We start from the raw sequence: 14,508 nt of genomic DNA, 5'->3' as shown, positions 1-14,508 counted from the left end.
GTTGTTTTTCTTCTCTTCGTAAGGCGGCTGCATTCAGCACTTCTCGCCGTATTGGTAAAATATTGCTTCTTACAACATTTCGTAGCTGTACAAAGCCACACTTTCTATGGTGTTTTGGCTGAACTGTCTCTGCCACGGCTCTTAGCTTCTTGCATAAATTGCGAAGCAAATGATTCGTGCATTCTATTTTTTTAACAGTTACCATTTGTTCGGAATATGGTGCGTTATTCTTAATGGACTGATATACGCTGCTATCGCCATCGGCAATAACCGTTTTATATATTAATCCATGCATTTCAAGGCTACATTTAAAGCCTTCTACAATGGCGTCGCTTTCCATACTTGTGGAGCTGGCCCTGCGGTCAAAATTTTTGTAGCACTTGTGACTATTTGGCTCGAGACCTTTTCGCTCCGCCATGTCACACACCGTGCAAAATTTGTTACGGATACCAACAAAAAAAACTTTCTGCGTGCGTAAACCAAGTATGGCACCAATACCGGAAAGTGAATCGTAAGCGTGGCCGTACGACCTTTTCATCCAACTACCATCCGCTACAACTGTTATATATGGAATGCCATTTATAGTTTCATTCCTCTCGAGGGCGAGTTGCTTTTCAAGCTCGCCTGCCATTTTTATACTTTCCATGGCTGTTTTTTTCAAAATAATCGACATTTTCTCGATTTTTTATGTACGTCTTTTCAGACATACAAGGAACATTTATACCCGCACAGAACTCTTCCAGTTGGGCATAACCACTCCCCAACTGTTATAGTTGCGGCTACTGCACTATTATTAATATCTACATTTTCTGTGGGTTCTGTGGGTTCTGTGGGTTCTGACCATATGTTGTCTTCATAATTGCACATTTGGCATTTGAAGAACAACTGCGTCAGCAACCCACAACGACGAGAATTTACGAGTTTCCAATCTTTAAATTGGCACTCGATTCCTCGCGCATGGTTGTCAAAAATTCTATGGATCTCGTTCCACATAAAAGATATGTCGACAATGCGACGGCCTTTAGGCAGATTTTCTTGGATACGATTTGCATCCATAAGGCCTTCATTGTCAATAACGAGATTTTCGTTATCCTCGCTATGTGGAACTTTTTCTACAAACATACCTGGTATATTTTGCTCCATAGCCTCGCACTGCATTACCTCGGTACTGATATTCGAATCCATCTTGTCGCACAGTGTTTCCACTGATTCGACATATTCCATGGACTCGTTTTCAGTTACGTTGGTAAGCTCTGTACCTCTCTCCATCTTCAATTGCTGCATCTTTGCCACCTGCCGTCTGCAAAAACAAATAAACATATAATATCGAAATGCATTTTTTAAACATTACCTCGACAGATATCATTTTATACGAGAACAATTCTTTGCTTATTTATTTCATTATTACAAACTTATCATAAACGTTGAAATATTATGTCTACAACAATTAATATATCTAAAGTTAAGTACAGCCAAAACGTCTCTAAAAATTAAAGTAACCAGCTCACGATAAACGCATCTGGTACTTATTACAATTAGACAGCTCACGATTAACGCATCTGAAAATTGTAGTAGCCAGTTCACGATAAACGCCTCTGAAAGTAACCAGCTCACGATGAACGCATCCGGTATACTTATTACAATTAGACAGATCACGATTAACGCCTCTGAAAATTGTAGTAGCCAGCTCACGATAAACGCCGCTGAAAATTTAAGTAACCAGCTCACGATGAACGCATCTGGTACTTATTACAATTAACCAGCTCATGATGAAGCCTTTGATATTATTTTTACAATTTACTAACTACTTTCTTACTATTAACGTTTAAAAAATTAAACATATGTTTTTGTACATTTACATATAAAGCTTTATTTTGTTAATTTTTTATATTGTCTTTGTTAACGATATTAAAAAATAGTCAAAGAATTGTTCTCCCTGTTGTAATTAAATAATCAAAATCACAAAAATTGAAAACTACGACAATGTCCCGAAAGGTCGTAATCTCGAAATCTTAGATACGTGACAATGTCCCGAAGTCATAATCTCAAAATCTTCGAAATGAGACAATGTCTCGAAGTCATAATCTTGAAATATAAGAAATGAGACAATGTATCCGGTAAAATTATAGATCAAAGTGGACATCTCAAAATTCAAAACAGACAGAAAGAGAGTAGACAAAGTATTTCAGAATTGTTTCGACACTTTTTTCAGAAATTTTGAAACTTTACGAGTCAGTTGCTATATATCATTTTGATACATTACAGTTCTTACAATAAAAAGAAAAAAAAGGAATGTGTGTGTGTGTGTGTGTGTGTGTGTGTGTGTGTGTGTGTGTGTGTGTGTGTGCGCGCGCGCGCGCAGCGTAACATATATCTTACATTGTTATATATATATATATATATATATGGGACGATCCACGTCACTTTTACCCCCTATCTGTCCAAAATTGGTATGGACGGATTTTAATGACCAAGGGCGGAAAATGTTTGTCTTGAAAAGGCATATATGCGCAATTCAACATGGCGTCATAGTTATGGCTGCTTAAAGGGATAAATTCAAAATTTCAGATCCAACATGGGCAGATAAAACGGTGAAAAGTAACTAAATTCATGTGAAACTCAGTATTTGGGAAATTTTAGGGTCGATGATTACGAATCTGAACGTAAAATTGTGAAATTCAAAATGGCGGATCCAATATTGCGGATGCAAATATGAGAAACGGACGAAAATTCCAGTAAATGATCTGAAAACTCTTATTGGAAGGTTTTTTGGGTCGCTGATCACGAATTTGTAGCTAATTTGTTAAAAAACAACAGACAAACCGTGTTAATTGAAATTCTACTCTTAGCGTTACCCAGAGATGACGGCGTGGACGTGGTAGAAATTCATCTCCTTTGGAGTGCTTTATTTTCGTGAGTTCCCCTGGCCTCTCACGCTTTGGGGTGCTTTATTTTCGTGAGTTCCCCTGGCCTCTCACGCTTCGGGGTGCTTTATTTTCGTGAGTTCACCTGTACTGTAGAATGTTCAGTGGTTGCTCACTAGCAGAGTACTGATAAGAGATTACAGTACATGAAATACTCTGCTAGTGAGCAACCACTGAATATTCTACAGTACAGGTGAACTCACGAAAATAAAGCACCCCGAAGCGTGAGAGGCCAGGGGAACTCACAAAAATAAAGCACCCTGAAGCGTGAGAGGCCACACTGTTAAATTCATAGTGTCAAATTCTACTTAATTTGAGTCATTTTTGAACACTCCTGTAGGTCGCCACTGCTCCTACTCAATATGTAGTTAATTTAACTAAAACAATGGAGTTAAATAATATAACTCAAGAAATGTATTAAATTTGACTCAAATTTAGTTTATTATTTACTAGGTGTATATGTTAATTTAAACCTTTAATGTAGTAAAAAATGACTTAATATTGATTTGTAACTTACTACCTACAATGTGTCAAAAGATACTCAGATTTGGGTTAAATATGACTATTTTTATCGTTATTCTAAACACACAGTAATAATTAAATTAGACTCATATTTTAGTTATATTTACTAAATCATACAAGCATATTTTAATGCAATTTTAAATAAAAACAAGAATCAGTGTGCAAATATATTTTATTTTTTGCAATTGTACAAAAATAAAAAAATATCCTTAAAGGAAGTACAAACCATAAAAAAAATATTACATCAAGTTTTTAGATTAATGCGTATTATATATCTGTAGTCGAACATACTTTGTTTCGTAAACTTATATAATAGTTTTCATTACCTGCAATAATAAATGACTTACGTGCACAATAAGTTCGAAAATCATATAAGACTGATTTTTTTACATACATATAATCTTTTGAATAACGTACAACATAAGCGTGAAAATGATCATCAAAACCGAGTGTTAAAAATACATGACAATAAAAATATATAGTAGTACCAGACGATACAATTTGAGTTATAACACCGAACATTGGTAAATTTCCATCATATGAAATTAATAAAACTTCACCAACTCTGTACATTGTACTCTGAACATTTGCTGATTTTGCAACTGTAATTATTGAATCAACAGTTAAATTATCTGCATCAAATGCTGCTTTCAAGAAGAGCTCGTGGTTTTCTAATAAAACCACTTTTTTAACAGTAGTCGAATGCAATTCTGCAACATTTGCAGATTCTCCAAAACATTTTATCCCTCCTAGAATTGCAGCCTGTTTAATTTGATTTCTATGTGCGAGCGTTTTACACACATTAATAAAGTTACCACTTGAAGCAGCCATTCTCTTAAAACTAAAATGTCTGCTTTCGTTACGCATGTTCCAGTATCTAATAGGAGGCCCTAATTCTCTTATTACTCGCGGATAATGCACAAGAAAATGTTGTTTTGGTGTCAACCGTCGCTGAGGGAAAAGGAACAAAAATAGTTCGTGATGTTCGTGAATTATTTCTTGCAATAAGAATGTTTCACTTATTGAGATACGTGGAGCCATAACAATATCGAGAATTTTTAACATAAAGAGATACAACTGCCAATAATTATTATCTGTTGGAATTTTGTCACCTATAAGTAAAGGCAATATTCTAATTAAGCACCACATTTGAGCTGCGCTTTGTCCCGTCGAACCACCGGGCTTATTCAATTGTTCTCTTGTTAATGCAGTTGGTTTGTTTTTAATATCACAAAAACCGTAATTAAAACTTTTCAAGTGAGCATTCAAAAAAGATAAAGTAAAGAATTTGTCATTCAATATAAACTGTCCTAAAATAAGTCGTAATTCTAATGATCCCCAACCTTCAAATATATCATGCATACAGTCAACTGCAAAGTTTTTCGTAACATGCCAATAACCCAATACATTAAGGCAACAACTATCATTAATTCCAGTTTTAGAAACTGTCTTAGTTCCATTTAACACATCTGCCAGTTGTTCTTTATAATTTTCTGGGGTCCTTGCAAATTTTGCAGAAACTTCTATAGTGCACGTATTCATATCATCTTTGTGCAAAGTACAAAATCTACAATAATAATTACCAGTAAAACCTTCCACCAAACCAAACAATTTCTGAATGCCTAAATTATCGCCAGTAAATTGCCACAAAATAAATTTCAGATTATGTTCAATGTTATTTTCATAAACTGTTATACCATCTCTTTTTAACTCTTCTAATTCTCTAACAAGAGGCTGCAATATTTTGTTATAGCCGTACTTTTTAACATCAACCACGTAGTGTATATTATAAAGAAAGATATTATCGAGAGAAGACATATGTATAAGAGGCAAATCCTTTATCGTGAAATAAACAAGACCAAGTTTATGAATTCCAGCTTTTGAATTTAAAGGGTTTGTAACTTCAACATCATCTATATAAAACTCTAAAGCTATGACATTATCATCAGTGGACAGAATCTCATGATTTCTGTAATAAGCACCTTGTTGTATGTTAATCATTTCATTAATTTTATCTTTAGCTCTTTGTTTATACTGCATTATAGTTTTTAGAACACCATGAGAAGAACAAAATTTTGTGAGCGATTTCTTTAATGGAATTTGTTGGAATGTTTCTTTCACTCGTATTAAACGCATCACACCTGACTTAGATCTATTTTCATAACGCACACCTAATTCAACTTCTACTGGTGCTACATAGGTTGGCCAATTTTTTGCCAAATTCTGTAATTTTGATACAGTAGAATAAGGCTCCAAAGCTTGTGATAAATTATCAAATTCCTGTAATAGATTATTGTGTTCCTCTGAAAGAATGTTCCCAAATACATCTTTTATTTTTTGTTTTAAATAAAGGATGGAATATGACATAAGGTCTGATGTTTTCTCAATATTGCTCACTGCAGTAGTGACTGTGATATTTGGTTGTGCCAATAAATCAATGCAGTGTTGAGCAGCTATATTTTTAACTCTTTCAATGGTATTCCCTGGCATACTGTGATTACTATCATAAGATTGAACTGTATGTGTGGAAGAATCTAATTCTACATTTTCTATTCTTAAATTATTAGGTAATGGATCTATGGAAACAGTTCTTGGTTGTTCATGAATACTATTAATAGAATGACAATTTTTACAATGGCGAATAAAATTAAAAACTTTCATAAAGATTTGGGAACAATTGTTTTCAGTGCACACAATAACTTCGCCATCTCTAATGCCGTAAAATAAACGAATATGTCTACGCAACATTTCGGTTTGATAAAATATTTTTTCACACTTTGGACATTTCATGACTGTTCTGAAACGTGACAAAATAGTTGTGCTTTTAATTCTCGTACAGAAGCTGGGATATGCTTATCAGTAAGAGTACCAGTTTTATAAAAAACAACATCTAAAAAATACCACACATTCTTGCAGAATTCAGAGTAATCTAAATCACAGATAAAGTGTAATTTAAAACACAAGTCTACACCTTTCAAAACAGTCGGCGCATTAATGGCATGATTTTCTACGATGATAAATACTTGTGTTGGTCGAGACTCTTCTCCAGTAACCAGAATAAATGGTTGCTTTCGACGCTTATCTGGTCCTAAACGGTCATTAGTGAGGTAGTAATCCAAATTTGTTGTTTCCTAGAGAAAAATATAGATTTACCAATACTAAAACTAAATAACGTGAGTAACTTTTGCTAATAATGAGAATAGTGTATTGTATCAGTTACACTGTCAAATATGCTACTTGTGTACTTTCTGAGAAAAGTATAATGGATAAGATGCCAATACAGTTTGTAATTTCATAAATTATGTAAAATAATTCTTATAAAGACTGTGAAATTCAGTACTCACAGGAACAACATCAATGAAATGCAACTTAGAAACTTGTGCAGTTGGTTTGATCCTAGCCGTTTCCTTTTTACCTTGTTCTTTGAGCAAAAATGCCGTTTGAGGGAGAAGAAATGGAAGCAGTCGCAATGCAGTTATGGTCCGGTCAAAGTCTATTTAAAAAATTCAATTTAAAATAAAAATTATTTTACAATCTAAGATAATAAAATGCGTTTTATTAACCTTGCGCACTTAATTCTTGTGCAAATTTTTCAGCACCTGTGCGACCACAGTTTTTGGCTTGAAAGATTATTCTTTCTGAGAGTAATCCGAACTCACTGCAAAGAGCATCTCCCTGTTGTTGTGAATATCGTCGTACAAATTCTGCGTCTATCTATAAAATATGATCAAAAGATAATATTTAAGATAATATTTAAGTATCTCTTGCTAATATTTTTTTCATGTTTAAATATAACATTAATACAAATTACTATGTGTATATTTACAATTTCTGGCTCTAACAAACGAGGCCATGCGTCAAGAATTTCCGTAAGAGTATGCTTCTCGTCAAAAATAAAGACGTCTCTTGCAGTTGCAGTATCACGCATACGTTCAATCACAATAGATTTTGGTGTAGAGTTTTCTTTCAACCACTGTTGCATTTGTAAAACTTCTTGGCTAATTTCTTCAGAGTGTCTTATTGTTGTCTCTTTATTACAGTCATCAGTTGCTTTCTTCTTGCGTGATTGTACTTTAAACGCTGCTTTATCCCCAGGACTGAGACGTTTCCTCCAGTTTCTGATTCGATCTTCAATGAGTCCAGATGACGCACTTCCGTTCCGCCCTTCACAGAACCACTGTTCCTATACAAATTTTAATTCAGTTAGCTACAATAAATTAAAAATCCATAAGGTTTATTATAGCTTACATAGCCTCTTCCTTCGTGACCTGTCAAAGGTGGAAATTCTTGTATGATTAACTGTGCCAAACTGGCCTTTTGTGCTGTACTCGGAAAAGGCCCATATTTATCAGTAAATGCCGAAACGAATAATCGATTAATTCGTTGCTTGTCACACCAACCAACTTGTTTCTTTTCTATTAGCAGGGATAAAATAGTTGGATACTTCTTTTGCAATATTTGTCTCAAATCAAGATCAACTAAATTAGAAGATGTATGTGCAAACGGAGCGAAAGAATGATCAGATGAGGCAAATGAACTACATGAAGTTGAGTCAGATATTCTTGTCAGATCAATACTGTCACTGGTAGCAGAAGAAACAGGTATTGTCATGTCGAATAACACTTCCTCTAGTGATGACTTGTATTCAGCTAATAGTTTTGCAAATTTCAATCGTGGACCGGCTGGTGGAATAAGAACCTTTATTGTATCCATATCTAACAATTTAAATGATTCTTGATCGATTTGTTCTCCTGTTAAAGGAAATTAATTTATAAGAATATCGTAAAACATTTTATTTTATTATAATACATGATATCGCACACAGCTAATCCTATAATGTACCAGTCAAACTATGGGAACATTTACAATAATTTAAAAAAAATTCCTTATGACAGCAATATTAAATAAGCTATTAATTGCATGAATTATTGCAATTTCCAAAACACTGATGCTGCTAAAAAGATTTTATAGCACTTACGACGAAAATTGTCTATAAAATCTCCAAATCCCCATTCTTGAAGTTTTTTAGATACAAACTCTTTTGTATTATTGGTTTCAGCCATTATCTGTGAAACAGCCTGGCAATGAATGAAAAGAAACACAATAAAAGACAATACTAAAGTGGCTAGATATTCACTGAACACACAAACAAGAACAAATAACGAATGCAAATGTTAAATCAGAAATCGGAAGATATATTGCTCTAGCCGCTCTAGCGAGACAGACGAATAAAATGTGAATTGGAATAAATGCAAATGGAATAATTGCGTTCGCTAGTTAGGTTAGGTTTGTTACTCAACTACAATTTAACAGTTAATACAATTTATGAACTAAATAAATACAGAAAAACTGTAACTTAAATAATAAGCAGAACTAACCTCTATATAATATCGATAGCTAATGTCGTTTTTATTAGCCAATAAAAATATCTACTTTACTTACTATGAAGGTAAAAAGAGCTTCTTCTTCTTCTTTTCTTCGGATTACATTCACTGCAAATTAGCACTTTAACTTTATGATTGAAATAATCCTTGAAATACACAACTAACACAACGCATTTATTTGGCGGAATCTTCTACGACTTTACCCATAGTAACGTCGCGTCGCCGCTATTCAAATGTTATTAACCACTGAAATGAGTTGAATAGATGTAGTTGATTTTTTAACTACATGTTTTGTGTTGAAATAATAAATTTTGACACACATGATAGTTAAAAATAACAAAATGTTGCTTAACTCAAGGAATTGGTTCAAATTTGACCCTTTCATATTTAACAGTGCAGGGGAACTCACGAAAATAAAGCACTCCAAAGGAGATGAATTTCTACCACGTCCACGCCGTCATCTCTGGGTAACGCTAAGAGTAGAATTTCAATTAACACGGTTTGTCTGTTGTTTTTTAACAAATTAGCTACAAATTCGTGATCAGCGACCCAAAAAACCTTTCAGTAAGAGTTTTCAGATCATTTACTGGAATTTTCGTCCGTTTCTCATATTTTCATCCGCAATATTGGATCCGCCATTTTGAATTTCACAATTTTACGTTCAGATTCGTAATCAGCGACCCCAAAATTTCCCAAATACTGAGTTTCACATGAATTTAGTTACTTTTCACCGTTTTATCTGTTCATGTTGAATCTGAAATTTTGAATTTATCCCTTTAAGCAGCCATAACTATGACGCCATGTTGAATTGCGCATATATGCCACACGCCTTTCGAAAGCTCTTTTCAAGACAAACATTTTCCGCCCTTGGTCATTAAAATCCGTCCATACCAATTTTGGACAGATGGGGGGTAAAAGTGACGTGGATCGTCCCATATATATATATATATACATATAAATCAATCTAAGATATCATATATGTTATGCTATGTATACACACACACACACAAACACTTCTTTTTCTATTTCTTTTTATTGTATAAGAATTATACATTACAAAATTTCTGACAAAATTGTCGAGACAATTCTGAAATACTTTGTCTACTCTCTCTCTCTCTTTTGAATTTCGAGATACGGTGCTATCTCGATATATTCAATTTAGTTTATAATTTTTCCCGACACATTGTCCCATTTCTTGTATTTCAAGATTATGACCTTTCGGGACATTGTCACGTTTTATTTCAGGATTTTGACTTTTCGTAACAATATACGAGTTTTCAAAATTTGGCACATTTTTCTTTGCGACTTTGCATGTCCACCAAAAGCTGGACAGCAAAGCCGTAACAAAGTGTTTGCGTTACATTAATAGTATTAACTTAAATTAAATTAGTATTAACAAACGTTTCGGTCAGTCATTACACCATCTTCAGTGTAGTACGTCAAAATATTTAAACCGATAAACAATACAAAAGATGGAAATTTTTAGATAGTTATGTAAAAAAACTGTAAAAGCATGATTCTCGTCATGTATGAGTGACAGTTTTCATGACTGTCTACAAGGAAAAAGGCTCGTCTACAATGACCGTAAAAGTATGTAGTAAAAAGTAAGCAGTATAAGCTATTGACAAATGAGATTTTTCAGTTCAAGAATAATCGACTGTGGTTAAATAATTCTTACTGCCTATGTCTTATTGCTTGCGTCTTACGGCTATTGTAGAATTTTACATCTTCACATCGATCTATTTAATTATTTTACTTTTCCATACGGAAGAAACGAGGTAAAAGTCTTAATATATTGTTATGAATATGCTATGCGAACAATGCGTTTATAACAAGTTTTGTATTGTTTATCAGTTTTCATATTTTGACGTATAACACTGAACATGACTGACCGAAACGTTTGTTAATACTAATTTAATTTAATCCACTGTTACGGCTTTGCTGTCCGACTTTTTATAAGTTATATATCAAAAATGTACAAAAGGCACTTTGAAATAAAGACTGTGGCCTCTAAAATACTTTTTTTTTACTTACTCTACATTCTTTTTCGCGAAGCTAAAGTAATTTAAAAGTTGACATTTTCCGATAAGAAATAAACGTTTTCAAAAATGTTTTCAACCATTTCAATCCTTTTCTATTTTTAATAATGTAAAACAACAACAATAATAAATTAAATAAACTTTTAGAAGACTTAATTTTTTTATTCAGTTATTATTGTTATCTTTGGATGCATCCCGATGGAGCGGATCACGCGGAATCAGCGAATCATTAATCACAAGATTGTTCTGATCGCCCCTTTCAAAAATTATGTCGAAACGCTCCCGTGATTAGTGATCTGCTCATTCCGCTTCTGCGTTATCCACTCTATCGGGATGCACTATTATACAGTACTGAATGGAATTTTTTCTCGTCGAAAAATCACACAGTCAAAGTCTTTATTCTTAAATGCCTCTTGTACATTTTAATACTATTATTTTTCCGCCTCAGACAGATATATGATTGTGTATAACATACCTTCTTGCCCATCCTTTCTTCCGGGAAAGTCGGCGGCTGCTTGGATACTTGTGCCGATAGTCTTCCTTCATTTCTAATGTTGCTAAGAAAAAGATACACAAATATTATATAATAAATAATTGCTGCACATAATATTATACAAAATTAATATTTCATAAATGACATGAGCAATACTTACAAATCACAATAGGATCGTAGAATATATTTCTTTGATTTCCTGTCACACGACACAATCTGCACGTCACGACGTGCACGAGAAGCGAGATCTGTCACGAGAGAGAGATCGTCTAGCAGCGTGCTGTCCGGCCCGCTCGCGACACGATACGCGCATTCATTTGTTTACGCGGATTCGTAACGGTCGCGTGCCGTACGTAAATATACGGGCCGCATCTACCGGACGTGAAATATACGCAGAGGAGTCACTGGTTGTCAAAAGCCACTGATGGATATTTTATTCCAATTTTTACAATGTATAATTATGTTGAATACATTTTACAAATAATTTTTATCTTATTTGAAAAGAAAAAAAATTAAAACTATTTTTTCATGTATTTGGTGCACTTTTAATGTTGTGATACCTCCTTATAACATGTTATTTATTTTATTACTTTTTCTATTACTTATACTTGTCTTGCAAAGAATATATATGCATCTGTGCCATTTGTGATAGCTGACTATTACTCTACACTATGTCAAAACGACATTGTAAAATTTTGTCCCCTCGGATTTTTAGTTTCAATTAGTAATAAATTAACGATTTATAAGATTATGCATATAAATCATTATTTACATTATTTTTTATAACGTCGTAAACAATATTATACTTTTCAAAATCGACTACTCGATCATTCTTATAAAACGGCATAATTTTAAAAAATTTGTATCTACAAAACTATACGTAATATACAGTTTATACACTTATTTGTTATCATAATATTCTTGTAACAGGTAATAGAAAGAACTGCGTAAAATTAAAAAATATAATTCTAGGTTCCTGTTCTTTTAAAAATTCATTACTGTTTTTCATTTATCCTATTACAGTATAAACGTAAAGCCATTACAGAGTGAATGATAATCTACTAATATAAAAATACTTTACAATTATACAAGTTATATAAAACATATATCGTACAATAACGATTGTCGCTGAGTAAATACTAAACGATGAGATGTTGTAATATAATAACGATGTAAGTATAAAATACGGTATTTATATAGAATAGCTACTGCACCTCAAAAATTAATAAAAATAGGCTCATTCGACGCATTTTGGCACGAAACGAAAGAATCTGGCAGAAAAATGCGGCGGTCTGCCCCGCGACGCGAGATATTAAACGTTAAAGTTGACAGAAATCAGGTTATGATTCCTGTCATACCGACGACATGTAGCGACTACGAACATGCCCTACAGCCATATGCGCATGCTCAGTGGCCGCACGCGCATGCAGCAGATCACGTGACAACTGTTTGGTTGGTAAGTCAGAAGTGTAACATAATTCGAAATGATATTCTTTCGGCGTATAGATTAGTGACGCTTTAAAAGTATTTAAGTGTTTAAAGCGCGTCAACTAACCTATGTAGATTAGTAACGCGCTTTAAAAGTATTTAACTGTTTAATGATTTTCGTTAAAGCAGGGCACACACACACGTGTGTATGTCCTGCTTTATAGAAGTTGTGATTTTCGTTAATAAAGCAGAGCACACACACACGTTGTGTATGTCCTGCTTTATAGAAGTTGTGATTTTTGTTAAAGCAGGGCACACACACACGTGTGTATGTCCTGTTTTATAGAAGTTGTGATTTTCGTTAATAAAGCAGAGCACACACACACGTTGTGTATGTCCTGCTTTATAGAAGTTGTGATTTTCGTTAATAAAGCAGGGCACACACACACGTTGTGTATGTCCTGCTTTATAGAAGTTGTGATTTTTGTTAAACCAGGGCACACACATACACGTGTGTATGTCCTGCTTTATAGAAGTTGTGATTTTCGTTAAAGCAGGGCACACACACATGTGTGTATTTCCTGCTTTATAGAAGTTGTGATTTTCGTTAAAGCAGGGCACACACACACGTGTGTATTTCCTGCTTTATAGAAGTTGTGATTTTCGTTAAAGCAGGGCACACACACACGTGTGTATGCCCTGCTTTATAGAAGTTGTGATTTATTATTTCTGTTTCATTAACTTCAATGCTTAATATCTGTAGCAGAAATAATTTGTTAAAGCAGAGAATAGTTGGTATATGAAAAGTACATGTTTGTCGACTTGACAAGTTATGAAATCTCTGTCATACCGACGAAATGTAGCAACACAATCGCGAAATTTTAAACAAATAAAGCGCGCCAATACAATATGTCTGATATGGGTCGTATGCACCCGTACGCAAAATAATATCGTAATAAAAATAATCTAGAAAAAATGCTGTTTTTCGAATTTATACAGTTAATGGCAAGTCATGAAAAATTAGTGGATTTTTTAATTCAACACGGTGTGTTGCCATCAAAAATTAATTGTGGGAATTGCGGTGTAGAATTAACGATTAATAAAGAGACATTATTGTTCCGATGTCAAAGAAGATATGCTGCAGCAACTTCTTCAAAAAAGAAACGTGTCTCCAAATGCTGTAATTTTTTTAAAAGTGCTAAAGTAGGCACTTGGTTCGGAAACAGCAATTTGGAACTCGCTACAATTTGTAAGATTATAGCGAGTTTCCTAATGCTACGCCCTCCTCGACAAGAAGATCTCGAGGAAGAACTTGGTGTTTCTCCTAACACGGTTGTCGACTGGTTCAGTTTTTGTCGCGAGGTAATATACTTTAATTTTATGCACTAATTTTAAATATCTACATATATTATTATTTTTTTTTTTATTTACAGGTCTGTGCGTACTGGGCTGATAAGTGCAGTGAGAAACTTGGAGGTCCAGGACGCACCGTTGAAATCGACGAGGCAAAAATTGGCCATCGTAAATACAATCGTGGTCGCCTTTTGAAAGGCACTTGGATATTTGGAGGATACGAGCGAGAGTCGAAGAAAATTTTTATTGTGCCAGTAGAGGATCGTACGGAACAAACGCTCCTGGCATGCATTAAGGAGTGGATCCTGCCAGGAACAACGATTGTTTCAGATTGTTGGAAGTCCTATAATTGTCTTAACAATGAG

This window comes from Temnothorax nylanderi, unplaced genomic scaffold (genome assembly GCF_030848795.1).
Source record: "Temnothorax nylanderi isolate EJ_2023f unplaced genomic scaffold, tnyl_v1.0 TNYL_tig0745_pilon, whole genome shotgun sequence".
Lineage (NCBI taxonomy): Eukaryota > Metazoa > Arthropoda > Insecta > Hymenoptera > Formicidae > Temnothorax > Temnothorax nylanderi.
This window is presented reverse-complemented; position numbering follows the sequence as displayed.